Source organism: Aphelocoma coerulescens, chromosome 3 (genome assembly GCF_041296385.1).
Source record: "Aphelocoma coerulescens isolate FSJ_1873_10779 chromosome 3, UR_Acoe_1.0, whole genome shotgun sequence".
Lineage (NCBI taxonomy): Eukaryota > Metazoa > Chordata > Aves > Passeriformes > Corvidae > Aphelocoma > Aphelocoma coerulescens.
In genome coordinates, this window is record NC_091016.1 from 38133388 (window position 1) to 38158249 (window position 24862).

Here is a 24862-nt window from a genome sequence, read left to right on the forward strand (position 1 = left end):
TAAAAACAGCAACAACATCAAAGCCTGTTTAAGGTCCCAGTTACACGATTTCTGCTCAAAATAAAAACTGTCTGTTCCCACTGTTTAGAGGAAGAGAGAATTGGATGTGGTTGTGGCTTTCTACAGTGACGTGCATGCACAGCATCATGGTAGGAAGCTTGCAGATCCATGATGAAGGGCATGAGCATGTGTTCATACATCCCAGGACAGAAGTGACTGCGTGCCGATTCACACACTCAGGGACACACGTGTTGATCAGGCAGGACGGAGGCAGAAACACAAGTTCACACATGTGCAATTCTTACCCGTCTCTGTATACAAAACAGATTTAAAGCCTGAGTGAAACAACTTGGCAATCAGATATTTCTCATGTAGAAAATACCACCCAAGTTGCAGAAGTCATTTTTCTTGCTACTCTTCCATTCCATGGGCATGTTGGCACTTCATGCCGACATGAAGTCATAGGATATTCCAGGAACAGCGCTAGCCTTTTTTTCACCTTTTTTTCTTTTTTTTTCTTTTTTTTTTAAAGAAGTTGCAAGTTTACCAAAATTGGCTTAAACCATGAAGAACAAGAGCCTGAAAGATATGTAGATGCTTTAATCATGGGACAACCAGCTCCCAAGAGAAATCTTGGGAATCTGTGTTCCTCTGAACACCAGCAGAGTCAAAACCACAGTGAGGTCAGTTGATGACTGTGGAAGAACAGGGGCTTCTGCAGGCTCTTCACCAGCTTGTCTGCAACTATATTGATAAACTGGAATTTCTGACATTCATAAAGCAATCCAATAATTTCTGATAGAAACAGTGGAGGATTATGTACATTTTGCTGTAAATGACAGCATCAATTGAGGTTTTGAAGTGACACTGTGAGTCTTGGAGGCCTCTCTATGCATTTAAGCCACTGCTGCTTCAACTGGAACCCAAACAGTGCTTTTCTGTGACATGTCTTCCTTCACAGATAATAATTATTTTATAAAGCATTCCAATGAAACAAAGGATTGGAAGTGTGAACAGATACTCTGCCTGCTGATTGCTGCTACCAATCTAAGATTTTCAATGACTCTAAAACCACAGAACCTAATCAGTTATCCAAAGCTGTACCACAGGATCCATATCCTGTCCCTCCAACTTCTAACCCACCAACAGAATGACAGGAGCCTCAGGCATTAAAGCAGTCTTTAGCAGGCACCACTAGAATTCCAGGCATTGAATTAAAAGCCAGTTTTGCTCTGTAGTGACAAGAAGTGATTCCAGCTAAAAAGTGCTCTGTAGCGGGAAGAGACAATGACTTGGTCATCTCTACAAACTCTGAAGAGGCAAGAAACTCCCAGCAGAAATCAAATGTTACAGAAACCTACCACTGACAAATATTGATACACCTTTAGCTCAGTGGCCTGACAGAGCTGGGAAGAAAGGGTTCTCTGAAGCTACAAAGCCTCATTGTCACAACAGTTAAAGGATGATAGTTATTCATTAATCTGTTTCCAGTCACACAACTCTGGTGGATGGTTATTTTCGGTGAGTTTTTTGGGTTTAAACTGAAAGCAAAAAGAAACACTGTGCATTGCTTAAAACACTGAGAAATAAAATGCACCAAATAATATCTATGCCAATCTTGCAGATCTTCTATTGGAAACTCCTGCTTTATTAGCAGGGTTAAAGTGACACCAAAATGTTCAGATCGAAACACAAAGCTGAGGACAGATATTCTGTCCTAAATACATTTAACCACATGTACCGAGAGGAAAAGAACACTTCATCAAGGGATTGAGAGCAAGTCCAAATAGAACAGTTTTTTCAGATGTTCCAACTTGCTGCATTCGTCTCAGTCCCACAAGCAGTGTTTTCATTTGCTTTGTCCTCTAAGCAAAGCTCAGTTCAAGAGCACAGCTCCCTTTTATTCTGAAGCCTGCAGACTGCAAGTAATCTGGACAATTTTTCCAAGATCAGACACCACAGGAGAAGGCAAATGATTCCTGGGTCATGCTATTTTTAATGCCTGTTTCTCTGCCACGCCATCACTTCTATGCCACTTCTACAGAGGATGACAGCTTTGGAACAGCTTCAGTGCAGAAGATATGAAAGCCATATTAAAAAAAAAATGTATCAATATGTTCTTACTGTGAAAAGTGCAAAGTTGTATCTTTTTCTTAAGACCTTTGTGTTTAGAGTCATAATGTAAAGGTGATGGTCAAAATTTTCACTGTTACTGCTAAGCACTGCAAGGATCATGGGCAAACAACACAAGGAAACATCCAAAAATTTGAAGTACTGCAGAAAGGCACCAGGTTTCAGGATCCAAAGGAATGTTTGCAGACCAGCCAGCTCCAGAAGTACCCTTCTTCTTTCAGGAAAAGAACTGCACTGTGAAACTGTTCCACTTTCCCTCAGTTCAGTTATGCACTGCTCATGATGTTTGCTACAATGGGAGGCAGAGGGAAGGAAGAGGGAGAAGAAAAAGGAGGAAAATTGAAGCTTTTGACCATCCAAGAGTTTGGTAAAGGTGAAAGGAGTTTTTAGGAAAGGAAAAGGAAAAATCTATGCAGTGTTATTCTTAAAGCTTAGCAGAATCAGCCATTAAAATACAAACAAAAACCTGCTCATCCTGGTGTAAGAACGAATTTTTTTACAGTGAGAACAGTCAATCACAGGACCAAGCTCCACATGGATATGCTAGAGACCCCATCACTGGAGGTTTTCAAGATGCAATTGGACAGGGAGCTAGATAATCTCGTCTAGGCTTCTTTTTCCATAAAAGGTGGGATCAGATAATTTTTCAAGGTTACGTTCAGCCCTGGATTTTTCATGAGCTTATGACCACTAAATTGAGGATTTGGTTAAACCATGTTAGGTTTAACATCCAGCTGAGTGCATAGTAGATTCTGCTTCCTGAAGAAGTACCTATGTGGACCAAGATTGCCAAAAAAAATTTAGTCGATTCTGTACCATTGTTAAGATTTCAATGTATCATCTGTCCAGTGGTAACACCAAAGTTACTTCTCAGTGACAATAGGCCTGTTTGGCCATTTACATTTGTGCTCATGTCCATGCGTTTTCAGCTTTATCACTGTCAATTTTGGATTCTCTGCTTGCAGTTCAACAGTATCCACATTACTGTGATTTTTAACTGTGCATCTGGAGCCAAGCAGACAGACTGGGTTTGTCATCTTTTGCTTTCCAGTTGCCAGTCTCTAAGTCTAGACCACTGAGGTTTACACAGAACACCCCTTTCCTCTGCCAGCCTCTAGAGACTTACTTCCAGCTCTCCTCCATGCATTTCCTGCTCTGTCCATAGGGAAGCTGAGACAACTGGAGTCATTAGATGAAGGAGTTAGTGTTGGTGAATGCTAATGAGGCTATCAAAACTCTTACGACACGTTTGGCCACAGACCATCACATCTCTGATGCTTCAAGTTACAAAGAGGTGCACAGATACGGACACACAGAGGAACTGAAGCATAGGAAGAACAAGAGACTTTTCCTGGAGTGGAAAAATGGGGAAATATGAAAACAGACATAGGAGAGTGAGGTATTTTTAAATCTACTTGGTTTTAGAGAAACTATGGTTATTTCTGGCTTTAACAAAAGGTCTGATTGTGCTGCATTAAGTCATGGCCTTCTAAATTTAATTTAGGTTACTTGGGTAAAACAGCACTGAGGGATCACAGCAGAGCCTTTTGTAAAAGCTAAGCCTGCTTAGAAGTCAGGTTACTTATGCAGGTGGCTAACATGTTTTCAAGTTCAAGACACCACAGGTTTGCTGCAACTGATCTCTAAGCTCCCCAGACTAAAGTTAGCTCAGATCTGTCTGTGTGCACCCTGCATTTCCTGTCCAAAGACATGGTGCCAAAATACTGCACTGGTAAGTCGCCGTTGCTTTCCATTAACTTCATTTCAGCATCACCTAACGTGCAAACTGGTGGTTAGAGACAGAAGAAAAGGAGAATAAAAGGTGCTCAGTACCATACCTCTCATGGCACAGAATCAACTGGTGCTGCCTCTGTACAGTGACAGCAATGTCATTTCACAGAGACATGGCAGGTCACCAAAACAACAGCTTGTTTGTAAGTACTTCAGGATTAAGAGTCATTGGCCAAGAGTAAGCTTACCCTTTATGTTATAATGATGTTCTCTAGAGCAAGGACCTGTTTAAAACACCAAGCTTTTTAAATTCATCCACTCAAATGATGCTCTGTGAAGCATCATTTGGACATGAAAGCAGTGATATTTCTCAGCTATTTTATCACAGACTGTCTTAGACTGTCTCAAAATCTGACATGTGAAGGGTTATTTTCTGGCAAATCTATACTGTTTATACTATTCCTTTACATGGAAGGTTGAGCTAGAAGGCCTAAATGTACAGAGATAAGCATAATCTGGGAAAAATGTCAAATGCAGAAGAAAAGGAAGAAAGGTGATAATGGAAGACTAACCAGAGCCAAAAATTCTGGGAGGAGAAATATTTCAAGAGGTCCCAATCAGAAGGTTAAATGTGGATAAGCAAAACCAGTAGCTGTTCAAGTTCAGAAGAAAGACAAGCCCTGTAAAGAATAGACAGCTGAAAGTAAAGAATGAGACAGAAGAAAAACCATGAGGCAATGACAGACAGTCATTCAGGCCCAGATAAATATGGAACTCGGGAGATAACAGTCCATGGGAAAAAAACTACATGAGATGAATATGAATTTTAAGGCTGTAAAATTCAGCCAAGGCCTGTAATCTGGAAAGGCTGTGGTACTGTTCAGAGGCAGAGCTCTCAAAAACCCTTCTCTCACTACTTGGCAAGGAATCTGATGCCTGTGAAACTTAGCAGAGCGTAGCTCAAGACAAAAATGTCATAGAGGCAAGACAATATCTGTGACATGACAATGGAAAAATTTAGTTCAAGATTTTTGGCAGCAACAGAGAAGGTGAGGATCCTTTAAATGAAGCTTAAGTCCGTGGAAATGGGAACGTATGAAGACAACGGAGACGTGAAAAGTCTGCCTGGGTCACCTTTATATACTCCATGCACCAATTCCATCAACATGACAGAGGTAAAAATAAAAAAGTGAAGGAGGAAAAAATAACACTGAGACATCTGGGGTTTATGGAAGCTTTTCTGACTTTTTTGATAAAACGTATCAAAAACCAAGAAGTGTATTTTAAGTACCCTAAATTTTTATTTTGGACAACTCAGACATCTAAGTTCTATCTAAGTTGGTCAAAAAAAGGTAGGAGAAAAACATTCCTGTACAGCATGATTTGAAGAGGTGAGGTAACTGTACATGAACTGTCCAGAGCTCATGTATCCCTCTGTGCATGTGCACATGTGTATCCACCCAAGATAAAAGTGAGAAGGAGGGGAAGTTTTTCATGGAACAATTTGAACCTTCTAACCTAAACAAAGAACCTTGCATTCACACAAAAGAATGTGAGAGATGAATTTCATCTCTTTTAATTAGGAAGGGAGCTTTCAAACTAATTCACCACTTTTATTGCTGTATTATATTTCTTTCATCGTAAAAACTCCCTAATTCAATGGAGTCTACCAGTTTAAGGCTACTCGCTTGCAGGGAGAGAAAAAAGAGACTCAGAGATAACAGACTGTCAAATTTTGGAAAATGCCACTTGCATCTGCAACACACAGGGCAAATATATAAAAAATTAGCCCCAAAAAGATGATTACACAGAAATCAATCACACGGACTGTGACAGAATAGACTTTCAGAGAAGCCAAATTAAGAGCGCTGGCACCAACTCTGATGAGGCCTGGATCCCACCCAGAATAGACAGATGATTCAAAGTTAGGCACCAAGTCAGTCTTCAGAATCACACACTGCTATTCCACACTGCACCAACAAACACAAAAGATATACTTAATGAACCAGAAATCCAAGTAACCCATCCTCTGACCTACTGGTGAACTATATTCCCTCCTACCTTATCCCAAAGCCAAATACAGAGTCAGCAAGGCAGGATTCCCAAGGCTCTCTGCCATTCTCTAGAAGAATAACTAAAGAGTGCAGTAGTGCGCAGCTTCCTCTGCAAGTTCCGTTGGAAAGGCAGACTGGAGTACCATCAGTTACTCATCATTATCTCTGTCTGCATAAGAGAACATGCTCCTAATTAAATTATAATGATGTTTGAAGTTAAAACAAGAGACAAGGAAGAAGACCTGCTTTTGGGCTGTTCAAAGGAATTGGGATAAGAAAGATTTTTTTTTCAGGTTGGGTCCATAGATGCCACTTAGAGATATTTACTCACTTGAAAAAAAGGGTAAAGTGCCATCAATATTCACTTCTCTGGTTATAGAGCCCAGAACAGGACTGTGTTCAGACAGGTTGGACAGGACATAGTGTTGATAAAGAAAAGATCCAGTAAACAGTGCCCAGAAAGTGTCACTAAAGCCTGCCTCAGGAAAGCTGAGCTGCATTTAAAACCACTTAAAAAGGAAACTCTCTACAAACTAAGACTTGGTAATGAGTAAAAGAAGATCAGAGGCAGAACTACATGCTGATTGTGAGAAAACTCAATTAAGGAAATTGTACCCATCTACCCATCTGCAGTGTTGAAATGACAACATGTTAATTTCCAGAAATACTAATATTCCTTCTTCACAAGAAGAATCAGAATAGTGCCCAGGTTAAAGTCATTTTCATAAGCTAACAGTTCTCTCTACATATATTCCTTGTCTCTGTTTTCAATACGAAGCACATATTGCATGATGAAGGTTCCTTCTAGAAATATTTTCAAGCAAAAGCAAGGTCTGCATGTTGGACTCTGTATTGGGTTTCTGTGGCAAGATTTTGGTAGCACTGGTGGGGAGGGCAGCAGTACAGTGGCAGCTTCTCACAGAAACTGCCAGAAGCTTCCTCTGTGTCTGATAGAGCCAATGCCAGCTGGCTCCAAGTCAGACCTACTGCTGGCCAAGGCTGAGCGATGTTGGTCGTGGCTCTGGGATAACATATTGGAGAAGAGGAAAAAAACTGTGAAACAGCAACTTCAGCTGGAAAGAGGAACGAGAATATGCACACGAAACAGCTATGAAGACACCAAAAGCAGGGTGTAGAAGTGCTTCAGGTGCAGGATCAGTGATTCCCCTGCAGTCTGTGGTGCAGACCACAGTGAGGCAGCTGTGCCCCTGTAGCCCATGGCAGTCCACAAGGGGAGCAGAATGTCCTGCAGCCTGTGGAGGTTCATGGTGGAGTAAATGTCTGCCTGCAGCCTGTGGAATAACCCATGCCAGAGAAGGTGGTTGCCCAGAAGAGGCTGTGATGCCATGAGAAGCCCACACTGGAAGAGGGTCCTGTAAGGACCTGTAGGCCCATGGAGAGAGGAACAGTTTGCTGGCACAACACTGGAACAGTTTGCTGGCAGACCTATGATCCTGCACAGGACCCATGCTGGAGCAGTTCACAAAGAACAGCAGCCCACGAGAAGCACTCCCACTGGAGAAGTTCATGGAGAACTGTCTCCCATGTTTGAGACCCCTTATGGGAGCAGGGGAAGAGTGAGGGGAGTCCTTCCCCTAAGGAGGAAAGAGCAGCAGAGATGATGTGTGATGAATATCCCCGTGTGCTGCTTGAAGGCAGAAAGTAGAGAAACTGGGAGTAAAGTTAAGTCCAAGAAGAAGAAAGGGATGGGAGGAAGGTATTTTTAAGGTTTGGTTTTATTTCTCATTATCCAACTCCATTATTTGATTGGTAATAAATTAAACTAATTTCTTCAAGTTGAGTCTGGTTTGCCCATGATGGTAATTGGTGAGTTATCTGTCCCTGACTTTGTCTCAATCCACAAGCCTTTAATTGTATTTTCTCCCCCATGCCCAGCTGAGGAGAGTGACAGAGCAGATTTGATGGGCACCTGGCCTACAGCCAGGGTCACCCCAGCACATACTCACATAATTTATCAAGGAGATAATCATCTTGAAGCAGCTAAACTTCCGTCTTGCATAACAAATAGTCCGAACAAAGCTCTAAACTATACCAGTAGAACCAGATTTGGGCCAGCTTTGTTTGACAGCTAACTCTTTACTTAACCACCATAATAGATCTGGTTTATTTCCCATGAAACTGTGAAATTCAATTGTGTTTCAGAGGCATAATCTTTACATAGCACCCATTAAATATAGTCCTGCATAAGATCCACCACGAGATTTTTCCTACCTCCACACCTGATAACAGGTGCGGCCATTCTGACTCCATACTTGGCATTGACTGCTGTCAGTAAGTCAAGGGCAATCCTGCCTTTTACAAACATTAAACACCTTTGGTGTTGTCACCAGGAAGCACATCAGAAGTGACCAAGCAGTCAGCTGTGCACAAAGCTCCCATGAATATATCTCAAACACACAATGGGAAAAGATAACAAGAAGGACAAAAACATTTAGCAGAAGGTCCTTATTCAGAATGAAAAGATTTCCCACCGAACACCAGGACACAAATCACCTGGAAACTAAATTGCAGGTTTCTAATATCAGAGAGCCAAAAAAACCCCAAACTAGTCTAAAAACAGTGCTACTAAAAATATTATTGTAACTGAAAGCCTCTTTAGCAATGAAACCTTCACAATACTCTCTTTTGACAATTTAACTAGCTTTTCAATTTAAAGCACTGTATCTTGATTCGATGAATGGAGATGCTGTTTTTTTTAAAACAAACCATCGGGTTTGTTGTGCAGGCTACATCCAGGTTATGTATGAAGTGCTAGATGGTAAAAATAAATAAATAAACAAACCCCAAAACAAAAATAAACACAACAGAATGTTTTCATTATGTGGATTTAATTTAGCATTTATTTGCTGCTAAGACCAAGCTATCCCTTCCTCCTCACATCACTGCAACCAGCTATTGCATTACTTTTTGAAAGAAACTCCCAGCAGTATTAGTGCTTACACACTGCTTACATACTGAGAGCTGAAGCTTTCACACGTCTTTTCTTAAAATCATATAATATCCCGAGTTGGAAGGGACCCACCGGGATCAAAGTCCAACTTCTGGTCCTGCACAGGACCATCCCCAAGAGTCACATCATGCACCTGAGAGCATTGTCCAAATGCTTCTTGAACTCTGTCAGGCTGGTGCTGTGTCCACTTCCCTGGGGAGCCTGTTCCAGTGCCCAACCACCCTCTGGGCAAAAAACCTTTTTCTAATATCCAACCTAATTCTCCCTGACACAACTTCAGGCCATTCCCTTGGATCCTGTCATTGGTCATCAGAGATAAGAGACCAGCGCCCAGTCTGTTTCTTCCTCAAAATAACCCATTGGAAATTGATTGTTTTGGTCATTTGCCTTGGCCTTATGAATGAATGGCAATTGCAAGATGTAGACAAACAACTGAGCTGCATTTGCAAGCAAGGCTTACAGCACAGTATGCTCAGTGTATCACAGATGTACACATTTACTAAGAAATTAAAGAAAACACAGCAGGAATGTTCATCATCAGCCCCTCAGAGTTTGAACCTGTTAAATGTATTCAATATCACATTTGCCAGGAGGGTGTTGACAGGTGGAAGGTAATAGCAAAGAATTTTGTCATTCCTATAAGCTGAATGCAGCCATTTGTTTCCTTCTATGGACATTACATGGCCTTTTAAAAGCATATTTATTTCTGGCTCTGCCTGTCCTGTATGAACCTTCTCCTCAGGATTACAGACTGAGAAAGTACAACTAATCCGGACCAAAGAGCTCTAACAAGAATTACCAGCAGAACTCAGACTCATGACTGTCTTCCTCAGTTTCTATGCAACAAGTGAGGAGCCAAAAAGAGAGCACAGTGGGGGACTGTTGATTGATGCTTGATTAGAGTCCTCAGGAAGCCACATCTCGGTGTATGGCTGAACATCAGCCTCCTAAACTCTTGCAAGTACTGACCAAGCATCAACAGCACAATCACCCTTCTCTCTTTTAGTGTCCTGAGAACTCCTTCAGGATCTACTGCCTGCACACAGGGCTTCTGAACAGAGCCACGGGAGCTGCACAAAACTTGCGTTACCTCCATGGGAGAAGGAGTGCCCAGATAACACAGGGAGCATAGCCAGGCATCCTCTCCCACTTCTGTCACATATTTTCAGTGAGAGAATAGAGGTACACGTATAGTACAGTTAATGTCACTTCTTCATCTCGGGAGACTATCACAAAATGCACTCAAAGCATAAGGATATATGAGCTAAAAAGGGAAAGATTTTCAACCAGACTAACTTCTTATGTAAGTAGGGCCAATCATTACCATTCTTATTTATAAACTAACAAAGAACCAGTGAGTGGCTACAAGTCTTGTTGTAAAACACAAGAGTATGCTGGGTTCTGAAAAATCTACTAGGCACAGGGCATCTCCAGCTAGCTCTACTCAGTCTATGCTGGCACTGATCAGAGACATTCTTCACCTGTAAATTTAGATTCTTCCTGCTGAAGTTCATTAGGATGGTTCAGCTTCTTTGAATGCAATCAAAGTCAATTTAAAATGTATCTAATTATGGTCATCAAAGCATAAGCACCTCAAGCAATTGAATTACTAAATGAATTACTAAGACTGTTTAAGTAAATCTGTTGGAGGAACTGTAATTATTTCAAATTAGTGATCAGCAAACAAGTCCCAAGCACATTCATTCCAGGAGGATTCCAGAGTTACCTTACTTGGTAAAATCCCAGCAGCGGGGCAACACAAGGAGTGCAGGATACAGCAAGCTGTGTGTGCATACTCTTAGCTGCAGGAGCAGCAGAGACAATAAAAGAGGGTATATCTGAAAACTTGCTCTGGGAACAATTAACAAAAAAATGCCAATGAAAAAATGTCTTTGGTAATCAAACAAAACAACTCAACATACACAGAAAAATACAGACAACAACTACAAAAGAGCTCATAACCACTATATTCTCCTTAAGGTGATAGATCTGAACAGAAATCCCACTACTCTCACACCATCTGCTCTGTCTAACTACTATCTACCATTTGCTCTGATATGGGACCCAGACCTTTTGTTTTGTTTTTCTCCCTCCTCTCAGCCTTTTGTCCTGCTGCCCCAAAATTTCCCACTAAACCTCAGACATCTTGATTGAGACTGGTACTTCCCTGCAAAAAGTCCTGGTTTTGATACATTCTGCTAAATAAAAAGCTGTCTTGTAAGAGACATCCATCCTAAATCATATCCCTTTAAGGTCAGTAGCATCATAGTAAGGACAGTAATAGAGCAGCATGTTGAATGGACTGTACTTTTTTTTTACTGAGTTAGAGAGCATTTGAAGAATCGTGTAAATGATGCCATCAAGTACTGCCCAGAGAGGAAGCTGCATGGGAATATACTGAGGTCACAGCAAACCTTACTCAGCTTTCTCTCTCCCCTCCATGCCCGCCCTCAAGTGCAGCCTAGCGTGGGATCCTGACAGCAGGAGTTTCCCACTACAGGCCTTTGGCTTCATCTCTCCATCAGCCTCCAGCCTCTCAGTTCTTCTCAGGGACTCTCCATGCACTCTGAAGAAGAAAGATCCCAGGCATTTGTCTGGGGCTCTGGGAGCTGCTTGCCTCATTCCTTCTGAGGAAACAGCTGGAAAGTTGCCCTCAAAAACTTGTGAGCTGCATCCCCTCCAGAAGTTTTATCAGCTGCTCATTTCAAGCAGGTTTTTATAGAGCAATGGGAAAGCTGGACTGGATGAAAGAACTGGATCAATGCCTTTGCCTATCCCAGGGACCAGATCCTCAAACTCAAATCATTCTTCACAAAGTCCCCAGTTAAAGCTTCTTACAGAAGAAAAAACATGCAGGCCACTTTCTCCCTCTTCCTATCTCACCCTCCCCACCTCAGAGTTAACAAAGTTACATATATTGTCTGTCTAGGAAAACACAAACAGCTACCTTTTCCTGCTTCTGTCTGAGAACTGACTGGAAAGGCCAAAAAGCTCTCAAGTCTAAAGGATTTATCAAACCAAGACATAATGACACTGATAATGAACATCATAATGAAGAGATGCACAGTTTTAATTATCTTCCCGCTTAGGGAACAACAGGAGGAGAGAAAGACAAGAATCCTCTCAGATCACAGGATTGTAAGAAAGGGGAAGAACTGTTAGAGAGCAGTGTTGGCATAAAACCAAATGGGCACGAACTGGCTATGAACAAATTTAGTTTGGAAATTAGAAGCAGATTTCTAAACATCAGAAGAGTGAGGTTCTTGAATGGCTTCCCAATAGGAAGCAATGGGAGCAAAAGCCATTCGAGACAGAGATTGATTAATTAACTAAGGGAATCCTGCAACATAATTTCCTGCAATTACAGAAATGGTGTATTCCATGACTCGGGAGGTCTCTTTCAGTCCTGCACACCTCATCCTCTGCTGAGCCAAGACAGGATATATAAATAGATAAAAACCAGAGACAAGGTGCATTAAAACTGGAATATTAGCAGGACAGCTAGGATAAGGGTGATTCTGCTTTCTATATTAAGTAAATTTATGGAAGTTTTTTTGAGTGACATTTATTCACCTGTATGTACTTACATTTTTTTGGGTAAAAATTTGGGTCATAAGGGAACACTCAAACAGGAATAAAGTTCCATGATATCTATGATCACCTGCAAGGAGCAGTATGGAGGTGAACCCTCCCACCTACCATGCAATCAGTTGACTACATTGTTAGAAGTTATCTTCACTGACCTGCATCCAAGGGTTAAAGCTGTCAAAGGAACTGTAAAAAGAGGTAAATAAGTGAGAAAATTTACATAGAAAATCACGCAGGAAGAATTCAAGTGAAACAAAGAAGTTTTATAGCTGAGAAGTGTGTGGATGGGTATAGAAATGATCACCTGTCTTTTTCAGACTTGACTGAAGTTTTGCTGGAAAGAAGTCTCTGAAAGCATTAAAAAAAGTCAGCAGGGAGAAATCTCTTCACATTCTATTTTTATATTGAAAAGGCCAGGACAATACCACCCTATTCTATACACAGGAAAACGCTAAACACATGAAGCTGAAAAAGCATGAAAAATATACCACTGTAACATAAGAAATCATCTGTGAACTCTCCTGCAGCACATCAAACATGAGGTATTCATTCATTCCCACAAATGGAGTCAGTGTTGATCTATAAGCTGCAGCACAATATTACACATTTCAGTTTCGTGATAAGCTTCAGCTCTGTATTACACATTTCAGTTTCATGCATTTAAGCCAGACAAACATTCCCAGGGGATTGAAAGAACCCGTTACAGTGAGTTGTGGTTCTATTTTGGATCATATCACAGCATAACAAATCACAGTTTCAGACACTGGGATAAGGGGCTCAATAAAGCAAGTAGCTTGATAACTTCATGTATATCCCTTCCACACATGCAGCAATGTGTAGAATCAAATCCACCTCAGGCCCTTGAAACTGTACAACTACAAAGCAACAATCACTCTCATACCTGCATGCATTATTCATATATATATATTCTTAAATACACATCATTTATTACATACTGTTGTACAGCAGTAGCTATCTAATCCTGCCCACACACATCAGCACTGTTTACCATATCTGATCTCTTGCATTTGGAAAAAAAAGAAGAGAACAGAAATGTTTCATGCAGAAGTTCTTTTGGTGGTGCTGGTTTGTTCTGCTGGTTTTTCATCTGCGCTCCACACAAAGTGGTCCTCAGAAGCAGAGTCCCGATATGTATTTGGTAACCCACCAGCTCCCTGTGACTGCTGTCCCAAAAAAATTCCAAGGGCTGAGAATGCTGCACTGGTCCCCTAGACCCCTTGGTCTAGCAGATTTGTGGTGTCAAAGAGGTTTGTAAATTAAGTAAAATTTAAGAAGAAAAAAAAATAGCCACAACTTAAAGACTGAACTGGAAAACCGGCCATAGTGCAGGTACCCTGTTGAACTACTCTGTTGAGCCCTAGAACTACTCCTGTTGATCTTTGCTCTGGTTCCCAAAGAAATCATGTTAAAACATGCAAGAGCATTAAAAAGAGTTGATCTTATTAAGACACCTTACAGCACCCTGTGCAGATCAGAAAATTCTTCTGAAGTATGAAAAGACTTCTGTTAATCACTGAGTAAGGATGAGAGACAAGACTTCCAAGAGAGAGCAAATATTTCTGAGGTACGAGATTCTATATTTTCCTAAAGAATTTTGCACATTAGATGCCTGACTACTCACGTCATTTTGTTCTCAGGCTGAGAAATTGAAAATTTCTCTCTGAGCTATTTTGATTGACTGGGCCTTGGGACATGAAGTCAAAGTAACAAGCATGAGCATAAATCTCCAGTCTTTCACAGTCACTTTCTTGTTCTCATTATTGTGCTCAAAGTTGAAGAACTGTAGTAGCTTCATTTCGTACACCTAATTAAGTTGCATTGAAAAGGTAAATGAAACAGGGGAAAAGTAACTTGCCTGGAGTATGTTTTCATTTTTCCATTTTAATTTCACCTACAAGTCAGCCACCTTAAACATGACATTGGATGGTTGGCAAAAGCGTAACATTATTGCCTAAAACCTAACATCACTAGAACTCATTGCTTCTTCTTGGGTATTTTCTTAAGTGAAAAAAAAAAAAAAAGAAAAAAAGGTTGTTCAATATAAATAAATCCCTGAAGGGCTTCCAACCCAAATGCTGTATAGTATTAGACGATGAAAGAACTGTTAGGGAAGTGAGCAAGAAACAGGAAGTTGGAACTACCTGGCCAAGTTTCACTCTATAACTTGAGTAGTGTGTCATTAAAAAATAACCAGCACAAAGAGTGAAAAACAGCTTCCAGTACAAATATATACTTTTATGATCAAGTTCTCCATAGACAGAAATTTTTTTATTTTCCTAGAGAATATGATTAAAAGACAGTTATTGTTTAAATCTCAGGGAAAAGGGGAAGCAGACGTATATACAAACATAAAAATACAAAGTTTGCATAATATTTAAAAACAGTATGTCTTTTTTTAAAATCCTGCCAAAAGGTTTAGTCTACACTACAGTTATTACACATCCTTGCAGGCATTACAACAATCCCTGTGCCACTGTGACACACAGTCCTTCTGTCCCACCCTGAAAGGAAGCATTAGTACTTCGAAGTCTTTGATTTCCAGATGAGCTTAATGCAAAAGCCCACTTGAAACTTTCCAAAGGGCCTCTGAATCAGGAAAAGAACACAGAGCCTAAAAACACAAGGCTTGTGTAATGCAAGTAGAGTACTGAAAAACCACATTGAATTGGGAGATTGAATGATTCACAGGACTGGCAATGGAATACAATATGTCCTTCTACCAGGTCACCAGGCTAGATCCATTCTGGATGACGACCGAAAACCATTCCCATTCGATCACTGCTCACATGAAATGAATTGATCAAGGCTGTCCTGATAAGCGAGCAAGTTTGTCACTTGAAACAAAAAGATCACAAGGACTTGTGTCGGCAAAACCTAAAGAGATGAAGAAGCCATCCCAAAATCTACCTAAATAGTCAGCCCATTGTCAGGAATCTGACAGTGCTGGCCAGAAAAAAAACCAAACAAACAAACAAAAAGAAGTTTAACAGATAGATGCCAAACTTCGGGTTTGATCCTGACTGACCCAAGACACGCAGTTAGAGAGCAGCACTGGGGAAGGTCACTCAGCCATGGTTCAAGGCATCAGTTATTCTCTGACTGAAAAAGGGAACTGCAGTCTTCCAGGTCTGTCAGTTCAACTGCTTTCACCCAAAAGAAATTAATTTTACCTTCTTAAAATGAAAGCAAAAGAAATCTAACTCACTGGTGAAGTTGTCCAAGATTTTTTGAAGATAATAATCCTTCAGCTTATTGGGATCTGCACTTAATAGATAGATAAGGTGCCAAGAGCTAGTTCAGCCCCAGCTGCCAGTGCACCTTTCTATTCCAGCAAACTCAGCTTCCTGCCCTTTAAGCACACACAAATTTGGCACATTTAATCAAGTAAGTGTTCATTTTAATAAAGTATCAAATTGCCAGTAAAAATATTTTGCTTGCCTACCAAAAGATAAAAATTGAGCCTTTAGCATGTTTTCTCAAAAAAAAGAAAAGAAAAAGGAAAAAAGAAAAAAAAAAGAAAAAAGAAGACAACAAAAATGTTGCCATCTTAATGCAAACACTAAAGCTTTTACTTTATTTTGGGTCTGTTTAAGCTACTGTAAGAGGTACTAAAACAAACAAACTGCTCCATCCACCTCTGTATCCTTTCATCAAGTCCTGAACCTGAAAGTGTATGATAATTTCCAGGGCTGCACAAGCTGCCAACCTGAGAGTGAAGCAGTGGTGTAGGCATGCACATACATGGACACACATACACATAGTATTTATAAAACCACTGCTGTAAGGGATTTGGCGTTTATTTTTTTAATTAACTGAAAATGATAACACAGGAGCTTTTCATCTGGCCTGAACTTGGATTTCATCAGCTGCTGAAAAAGATTCTCTTGGAGAAATAAAATTACACTGTTTCTTCATGTACTTTCCATGGATTTCAAAATAAACAGAAGTATATGGTCATGCCAGTTAATAACAAGATGGAGGTGAAGTTACAGGTACCTCTTGATACACACCTAGAAAGAGGCTGCAGAGCTAGACACACACTGGTAACACATCCTATTGGCTAAATGACAAAACACACAGGTAAAAATAAAAAGTGAATCACAAGGGAAAGGAACTGGGAAGGGCAGTTGCAAAGTGCCATTAGCCCTCCTGCTGCCCCTGGATATTGCATTATACACAACGTGGCATAAAGAGAGTTCATCATTTGATGCTCCCTCTGCCCACGCACATTTCTCACCGTGTCACATTTCTCAAATGGAACAACGTGTGACAGCAGGAAACTAAAAGTGATGCAGACGAAGACTTCAGAACCGCTTTGAATCTGTGCTCCATTTCAAAAGCCAGAAGCTGCCCTGTGAGTTGGTTCCATGCCACACCCCACTCCCTCCCCAAAGAGACAATTTGACAAGATGGTAAGAAACAGCCCTGAGTATAAAAGCTATTCTTTCCAATGAAGGCAGTGAGAAGTGCAGCCCTTATTAAATAACAGAACTGCCAGCTGCCACCTTGTTTTTCTCTTTTTCTCATATGGAACCTTTACAATCCATGGTCTCTTGAATTTATGAAAAAGGAGGAGGGGGGAACCTCAGCAGTACCTTATTTGGTCCTTAGAAAACTAAAAATTCCTACCCCTTTTCCCCATTTCATGCTACAAAACACATCAACTTGATACATACTTTTGCCAAATGCTTGGAAGATTATTTCACAGGTTCCAGGGTGTAGCAAAAAGAACAAAAGGGATTTCGCCATTGCTTGATTTACTGGTTGGCAAGTTCAATGCTGTATTTAAATGTGATAATTTAATGATACATTAGGTCACTACCATGACTTTGTAATGTAATTAAACTGGTAGAGTACCTAAAAAATTTTTTAAGACTTCTTGTTCATTATTTTTACATTTAAGATATAATACTCTCAATAATAGATTTAGATTAAAGAGAGATTGAAGTTTTCAAGGATTCTGATGAATCTGGCAAAGAAGAAAATAACTTTGGCATTACAGGTAATAAAAGGAAAAGCTCAGTCGTCAATTGTCTCAGACACAAGATAACAGATGTACATATGTGAAGATGAAAATAAATTAATTCTTTGGAGGATGCTTATCCACATGAGTATTGACAGATCTGATGTAGTCTCCCTGTGAGAGTCAGGACTAGCAGCACTGAGGTATCTACTTCACTGAAAATATTCTCTGGGGAGCACATTCCTGCATTAATTCCTTTCCATATCCACCTTCAGAGCTATTAAATCTTATTTACTTTCCTTCGTATTCTCTGCAAGTTAACATTTTTTGATCTTCCACAGGACAACATCTTGAGAGGTCTCCACTTATACAAATAAACTTGTCCCATGTGTAATGAAAAATGTGGCATTCCAAATGCTAAAGTAGAGACAGGCAAATAAATCAGACATAAAACCACACCTATCACTGTTCAGTATAAAAAACTATGAAATCTCTTATCAAAGAAAAAAGCAGGTTACTATGTCACCAGCACAGTGAGCCTTTAATATGAAACTGGGGTTTTAAGTTGGGATCCTGGTTCTGTCATTGTAAAGCAGAAAGAGGCTTTACCTAAACAAGAACAAGGCCAGATTCACCTCAGCTATGAGAGCACCAACAAGCCTTCATAACCTGTGGTAACATACAGCACTTCATGACACCAGCAACATTCTCAGAGAAGGGATTTTGCAGTAGGCTTCATCAAGTAAGCTATTATAAGATGCTCAAAGATGAATTAACCTGAAGCTCTGCAAAACAATGACCAAAAAAATTATATTAGAAACCAAGCTGACAGTAATTTGTTGAGTAATCATGAGTCTTGCTCTGGCTAAACTCACTTAGCAGAGTTACTGTCAGTGTAAGCAAGCAGTAGACGAGTGCTCCAATGACAGTCACAGAATTTATAGCACCACCAACACTGTCAGTATCTACTGGCAGGTAAAAAGATTAGTGGTCTAGTGAAAAAAGCTATTCAAGGAAGCTCCGTTTCTTTAACTCTGCATTAATATAGGTGGAGGATCCCTTTACATTTTAAGTATCACACACATATGTCATATTTAGCTAATGTTTTGGGAACTCTGCAGGAGTTAACTGTATGACCTCAGCACGAGCCACAGACAGAGTGTTTACTCCCAGGTACAAAGTAACTCAAAGCAAAACACTTGGGAGCAAAATAAAACAAATACTAAAGTGAATTCTAAACAACACAGCAAAAATCAGATCTGGCACATCACACTCTCTTCTCCATTTGTGAAGAAAAGATTTTAATTTGAAATATAGGGAAGTAGGAGAATTAAACAGAAACAACTCCACTAATACCATATTAAACATGTAATGCAGACAAATAGTGGGGAGATGCAACCTTTAAGAGCTTAGCTGGACATCAGTGATGATGGAGGAGACATTCTGAATGCACAAATTAGCCTCCTATGAAGGCAAACATCTTCTAGGTTCAAATGTTTCTCAGGATATCTGATAGCTCTAGAATTCGCAATGAAATTGCCATCTGCTTGAAGGGAAGTGAAAGAGACTCCTCAGTAAGTTACCGAGGCAGTAGTCAGACACCTGACTAATGCCTGCTAGTTCAGAGAGGAACTGAGGAGGGAAATCTTTCCTCTGATCCAGTAAATCATTTTGAAGGGCCATTCATACCTGGATGTCCAATGAAGCAGAAGGAGTATAAAGAAATGGCTGGTTTTTTCTTGAAAATCTACTAATATTACAAGGATGCACTGCTGCACAGTCTCTTGCAGGTAAGAAGGGGGTCTTCTGTTCACATACTCCACTGATTCAGCAGAGGTAGTAGAAGTCTAAACTTTTCAATGAGGCATAATAATTCGAAGTTGGAATGACTGCGTTCCATATGGTCATTCAGTTCTTTTAATCTGCTTTGCCCAGCATGGCTCACATTAAGGACTCAAAACCTGCAAATCTTTCCACTCCACTGCAAGTGATTTGTAAGTAACGGGAATACAGCCAGACAGAAAAGTCTTGTTCAAGAAACAACCAAAGCCCCAGGTCACAACAGAAACATCAAGTTCTAACAGAGGTTGGATCAGAGGGGAAATTGACAACTCTGATCCTTCTCTACTCACAAGAGAGCTGCCCTAGTTAAAATAACTTCATTCCTTTTAAAGCATTTGATTTAAGCAAACCCAAATTCCTGCTCCACAAAGAAGAACATTTTACACCCCAGGTGATGCAAAAGCAAGTATACAGACACAAAGGTAAGAACAGATTATTGCTGCATTTTCTAACTCTTTGTTTGTATGGATGAAATACGGCACAACTGTTAGCCTCTAGTACCTGTAGAGGTATTGGGATTTCTAGGAGGAAAGCTGTATACCCGGACATGACCCTCCCCCTTTTCCCAAACTACTTTACAATATGGGGTTCAGTCATTAGGGTTTACAGGTCTTAGCCAGCTTGCAGATCTCTGACCTCTGCTATACATCTGTACTGGATACAAAGGTTATGTTCCCATGTCTAACTCCAGCCAGCAACTTGATCAACACTGAGTGACAGTTCTTCCTCATCTCCCACACCACTATTGAAGTAACATTTCTGTCAAGCGATTCCACACTTTCCCTCCACTTCTTGATCCAGGATGACCCCACAACACACTCCAGAAAAGATAACATGGTCACAACCATGTTCTAATATATTTCTCTTTGTAATTCAGATCTCTTAAAAAAACAATCAAACAAAAAGACTGCCCCCAGAACTTAAGGGAATGAAAATTAAAAACATTAGCTGCTCCGACTGGATGCTACGTACCACAGCTTTGCGCTCGTGCGAACAGTTGCTACTTTAGTGGTTTAAAACATCTCGCCTCCGCTCGGTTTTCCCCGTGGATTTTTACCCGCTCCCCGTTTCAGGGAGGCTGACGCCGGGTGCAGCAACAGCGCCCTCTGTCCGCCACGGGGGAAATGGCATCTCCTGCCTCTGCCCTCCCAGGGCTGACGGTGGATTTAGTTAAATTTAAACAAATATATACAACATTTGCCCGGCAATACTTTGGCACCCAGAGCTACACAGACAACACAGTTTTTAGAAGCTCCTTCTTCTTGCTGCACAAATCTCAGTGCGTTAAAGACTTCAAGACGAGACTTGTTTTTACTCAAGTCAATGACAAGTCATTTCAAGCTTCTTGAAAGTTGGGGTTTGTTTTGTTGGCTTTTGTTTGTTTGTTTGTTTGTTTTTTGAAATCTTTAATCATGTCCTAAGGAAAAGCCAATTACAACTCTTACCAGCTTTCTGTCCCCCCACATACAAAAGCACTTGCTTGCTTCTCCTTCCTCACTCCTGAAGCAAAGCTTCTATGTTGGAAAGAGGATTTCAAAACTAGCAGCACAAACACCGACAAATTGTCAAAGTTTTTTTTACACTTTTATTTTGCCTCCATGTTTTCCCATGCTCTGCTTAAAAGTAAAAAAAAAAAAAAAAAAAAAAAAAAAAAAAAAAAAAAAAAAAAAAAAAAAAAAAAAAAAAAAAAAAAAAAAAAAAAAAGGCTTGCAAAGAACATTACATATTAAGAGACTGGAAAACTGCAAGGAAGAGGATGTGACTCTAGTTTGACTTACCAATTTTATCCAGATGTATATTTTCCTACTTGCTTTTTACAGCGGCTGAGCTCAGTGCTCAGGAACGTCCATCCCGTGTCAGGGAGCCAGGCAGAGCGCTGATCCCCACGCTGGATGCTGCTGAGTGAGCGGAGCTGGGGTGCCTGCTGCTGCTCCTGCTGCGGCTGCTGCTGCTGCTACGTGCGCTCTCTCGGACCCAGAGCAGGAACTGCTTCCCATTCCCCAGCCCCGCTCCAGCGCTGCGGGCTGCGGGAGGCAGGGCCGGCCCCTGCTACTGTGCTGCGCTTTCTTAAAGGGCCCCGCGCCGGCCTGGCAGGAGCGCACGGCGCCGGGAGCCGCTGCGCCGGGAGCGGCGGGGCAGGCGGGGGGTCACCGCCGCGGTAGCCATCGCCCTGAGAGACGCTTTCCTGCGTGCCTCGGGAACGGGAACGCTCACTCTTCCGCGCAGCTTTCCACTCAAGGCTTTCAGGTGTGGCGAGGTTGAATTTTGTCTTCCTTCGCACCCTCTGCAAGGCCGGCGGGGCAGGAGGCGGCGGGGTCCGCACGGTTCCCTGATCCCGTCTGTGCAGGGACCCCCGCGGGGAGCAGTGCGCCCACGCCAGCCTCTGCTCCGTGACTTACACTGCGGCACACTGTCCCCAGACCATGGTCTGCAGCCGCACGGGGATGAGGGATCTCCCCTGGTACTCAGCTCAGTCTGACCTTAAGAGATTTTATTCCCTGTAATTGAGAGGATATGATTTAACTAAATAAAAAGCCCTCATTTCCTAGTTTTTCCTCTCCACTCATTCTCCAGATAGCTTTAATCTCGTGTAAACCACTGTTTCTAGCATGTTTGCTGTTTTCTGACTTCACTTTTAACTGTATCTGATTTTAGTAGCTAGATTAATGTGGAGGAGTTGTCTGCCTCGTGTGTGTTTCTGTCTGCAGTGTAAGAAACCGCATTCTTTGTTAAACAGAAATACTGAAATTCAGAGATAGTTACACCATCTGCAAAATCTCTCTTGTTTTTTTTTTTTTTTTTTAACTCATGGAAATACGTGTTTGCTCTTTGTATGTGTAAGCCATTTGTTTTCATTACAACAACTGAACTCTCATGATGACAATACCAATCAACACATATCACAAGGCAAAGTCATATATATACACACAAAGATGTGTATCTTTAATGACACATCCAGAGAAAGCCAGTTACAGGGAAAAATGCCGCCTTCAAACTGGCAGGCCAAACCAAACAAGATGAGGCCAAGTCACCACTGTCCTGTCCTCTCTGCCTTCACTTAAACCAATGCACCATAAGCACCGAACAGGTACAAACTGTTTGCAAGCCGTGATGTCTTTCTTTCTGTTTCTTCGGTCCTATGGAGGAGAACATGGGTATAAATCCAAAATGGAATGCAGCCCTTTTAATGATAATGGCCCATCACAAACAGGCTCAGTAGGTACCCGCTAACTACTGGCATGTATACCTTCTGCCCTGTAAGCAAAGTAGCCATTTGGCCACATGACTAAATTCCAATATTCAGCACTATGATCCTTGTATGAAACCACAGGGACCTATCAGCATTCCTCTAGTATGAGCCGTACTCTGCTCTTGCCTTTCTCAGCATAAAGCCTGGGAAAGTTTTGTATTATTTACACATGCAAACTACATGTGATGCATGGTAGAACAGATCTTAAAATTCCATCCTCCCCTCTGTTCACACATTTCCATTGGTCTGTTAATCCTCACTTTCCATTCACACCTCTAGCTACCATTTTTTTCATCTCTTCCTCCAAGTCCTTCCCCATTTACTCCCTCTTCACCCTTCTGCATGCCACGTACTTCTGTAGCTGATCTCCACCTTTTGAGCTCCATCTAACTGTCTTGGTCCCCCCTTCTTACCTCTAACCTCTCAGTTTCTCACTGGAAGCAGAAAGAAGACCTGAAGGGAGACCTGGGAGTGATTAACCAATTCTTTCTCTTGCACCCCTCTCCTTCCTACAGGAAAGTTCTGGAGCCAGAGACCTGTATGTATCCAGCCCTAGAAACTAACCTGCAGCAGCAGGCCAAGGCTCAAGGGTTAGGCATGCTCACATTACCAAGGCTATCTCCCTGCTCACAATTCCACACTGAACCATTTATTATGGTCAATGTAACCAAGATAAATGGCCCTTGTCCATTAGTTAAAAATTCACAAAACACCCATCTCTAAGACAAAGCTGGTCATCCATTTGGTGCCTTAGCTAAGGTTATTCTGATATGTTCAAAGTAGGCAGCATCTGTTTACAAGACAATGGGGTAAGGTGCTTCAGTGGATGGGGAGTTTAATGGCAAGGACACCAATGATGGAGAGAAACTGGGGGCTGGGGGGAAGCTAAAGTGACATTCCACTGCTCCACACATACAAAACAAGAACATGCAAAACACCAGAAAGTGCCTAGCAGGAAACTGGCTTGTGCCACTGGAAGAATGATCTAATCACCATAAATGTTAAGATAATAAAGGAATATCTGCAGTTCCTCACATATGTTGCTCCTTACTCTCCTCATAATCCCATGTGAAAGCTGGCCCCCTCTCACCGCAGCATCTGGATGTTCCATTGACAGAGCATTGTCTCATGGCTGCAGCACAACTCCTGTTTTCTATTACTGGCTGTAGGAGAAACGTGTGGTATATTAAACAAGGACATAGAATTTGAATTCTGCTGCGTGCTTCAATATTTAGTCACCAGTAATTGAAACTAGGTAATCACTGATTCTTTCTGTGACTCTGTTCCCTCAATTACAACAGGGTATATTAAACTCTGGTGTTATATAATTCAATACTTGAGTTAGTAACAGCTTGGGATGGAAGCTGATGCAGAAGCCAGTTTTTTTATTATGAAATACTGAACTGGAGATACCTCAGAGAAAACTGGAAGGTGTTGCAGTTTGCAAAAGTATTTGATTCGGTGGAGCATTCACCTTGCACAAGAAGTGACATTTAATAGGAGCTATTTTGGTGTCTTAGCTTATAGGGGACAGCAAAACCAAAAGTCCTGCCAAAGGTGCCAAAAAAGAAAAAGGTGTGTTTGTCTCTCTGAACAGTGTATCACATAATGTCTACTTTGCAAGGCAGTGCAATCATACCTACTAAGGCAGCTCCTTCTGAATTTAGGAATAAAACAATTAAAGACATCACCTGTCTATTTCCACAAGAACTTTTATGTTCTGAAGACTAAGGTCAAAACCAAAAAAACTGTACTATTATTTGTGTATAAGGGCCCAGAATAGTAAGGAGTGAAGAGGGAAAAGGGACATACAAAATCAAATAGATTATTTGCTGCTCAAAACCGTATTCCTTTCAGAAGACAGAAGCAAAAGCTTCTCTGAGATGTTGCTCCACCTCTGGAGATATGAAGTGTTTGTTAGATCCCTCATCAAAACAAAAGGACACGGGTATATTAATCTAACAACAAAAGTGTCCATTGTGAGAGGAGACCCAGTGCCAGGCTGCCTGCTCCATCTGACAGTGAGAGTAAACACCACGGCTCTGTGCACTTGGCTGCATGCCTTGCCTGACACCACCAACCAGTGCAGCCACAGGGCCAGCAGCTCAGTCACCACAGGGTACAGGACTAACAGGACTTTCCTACCCTCCCAACAGAGGTCATTTCTGCAGGTCTCCCAGTCTCTGAAGTGCCACACAATGTTTTCAGCATCCCTCCAGTCTGAAATGCAGAGCAGTATCACTACTATATGCTGACGTTGGATGTAACGTGGTGGTGGATCCATCACTATCCTCACTTATCAATGAACC

The 24862-nt window shown here is 41.3% G+C and overlaps 1 protein-coding gene across 2 annotated transcripts in view; it reads right to left on the reverse strand.

The window, feature by feature from the left end:
- DAAM2 (dishevelled associated activator of morphogenesis 2) overlaps window positions 1-21326 on the reverse strand; it is a 172438-nt gene extending 151112 nt beyond the window's left edge. For both annotated transcript variants that reach the window (XM_069009816.1, XM_069009815.1), the window contains exon 1: window positions 21082-21326. The gene's annotated coding sequence lies outside the window, so the exon portion shown is untranslated. The remainder of the gene's footprint in view (window positions 1-21081) is intronic.
- Window positions 21327-24862: the final 3536 nt, after the last annotated feature.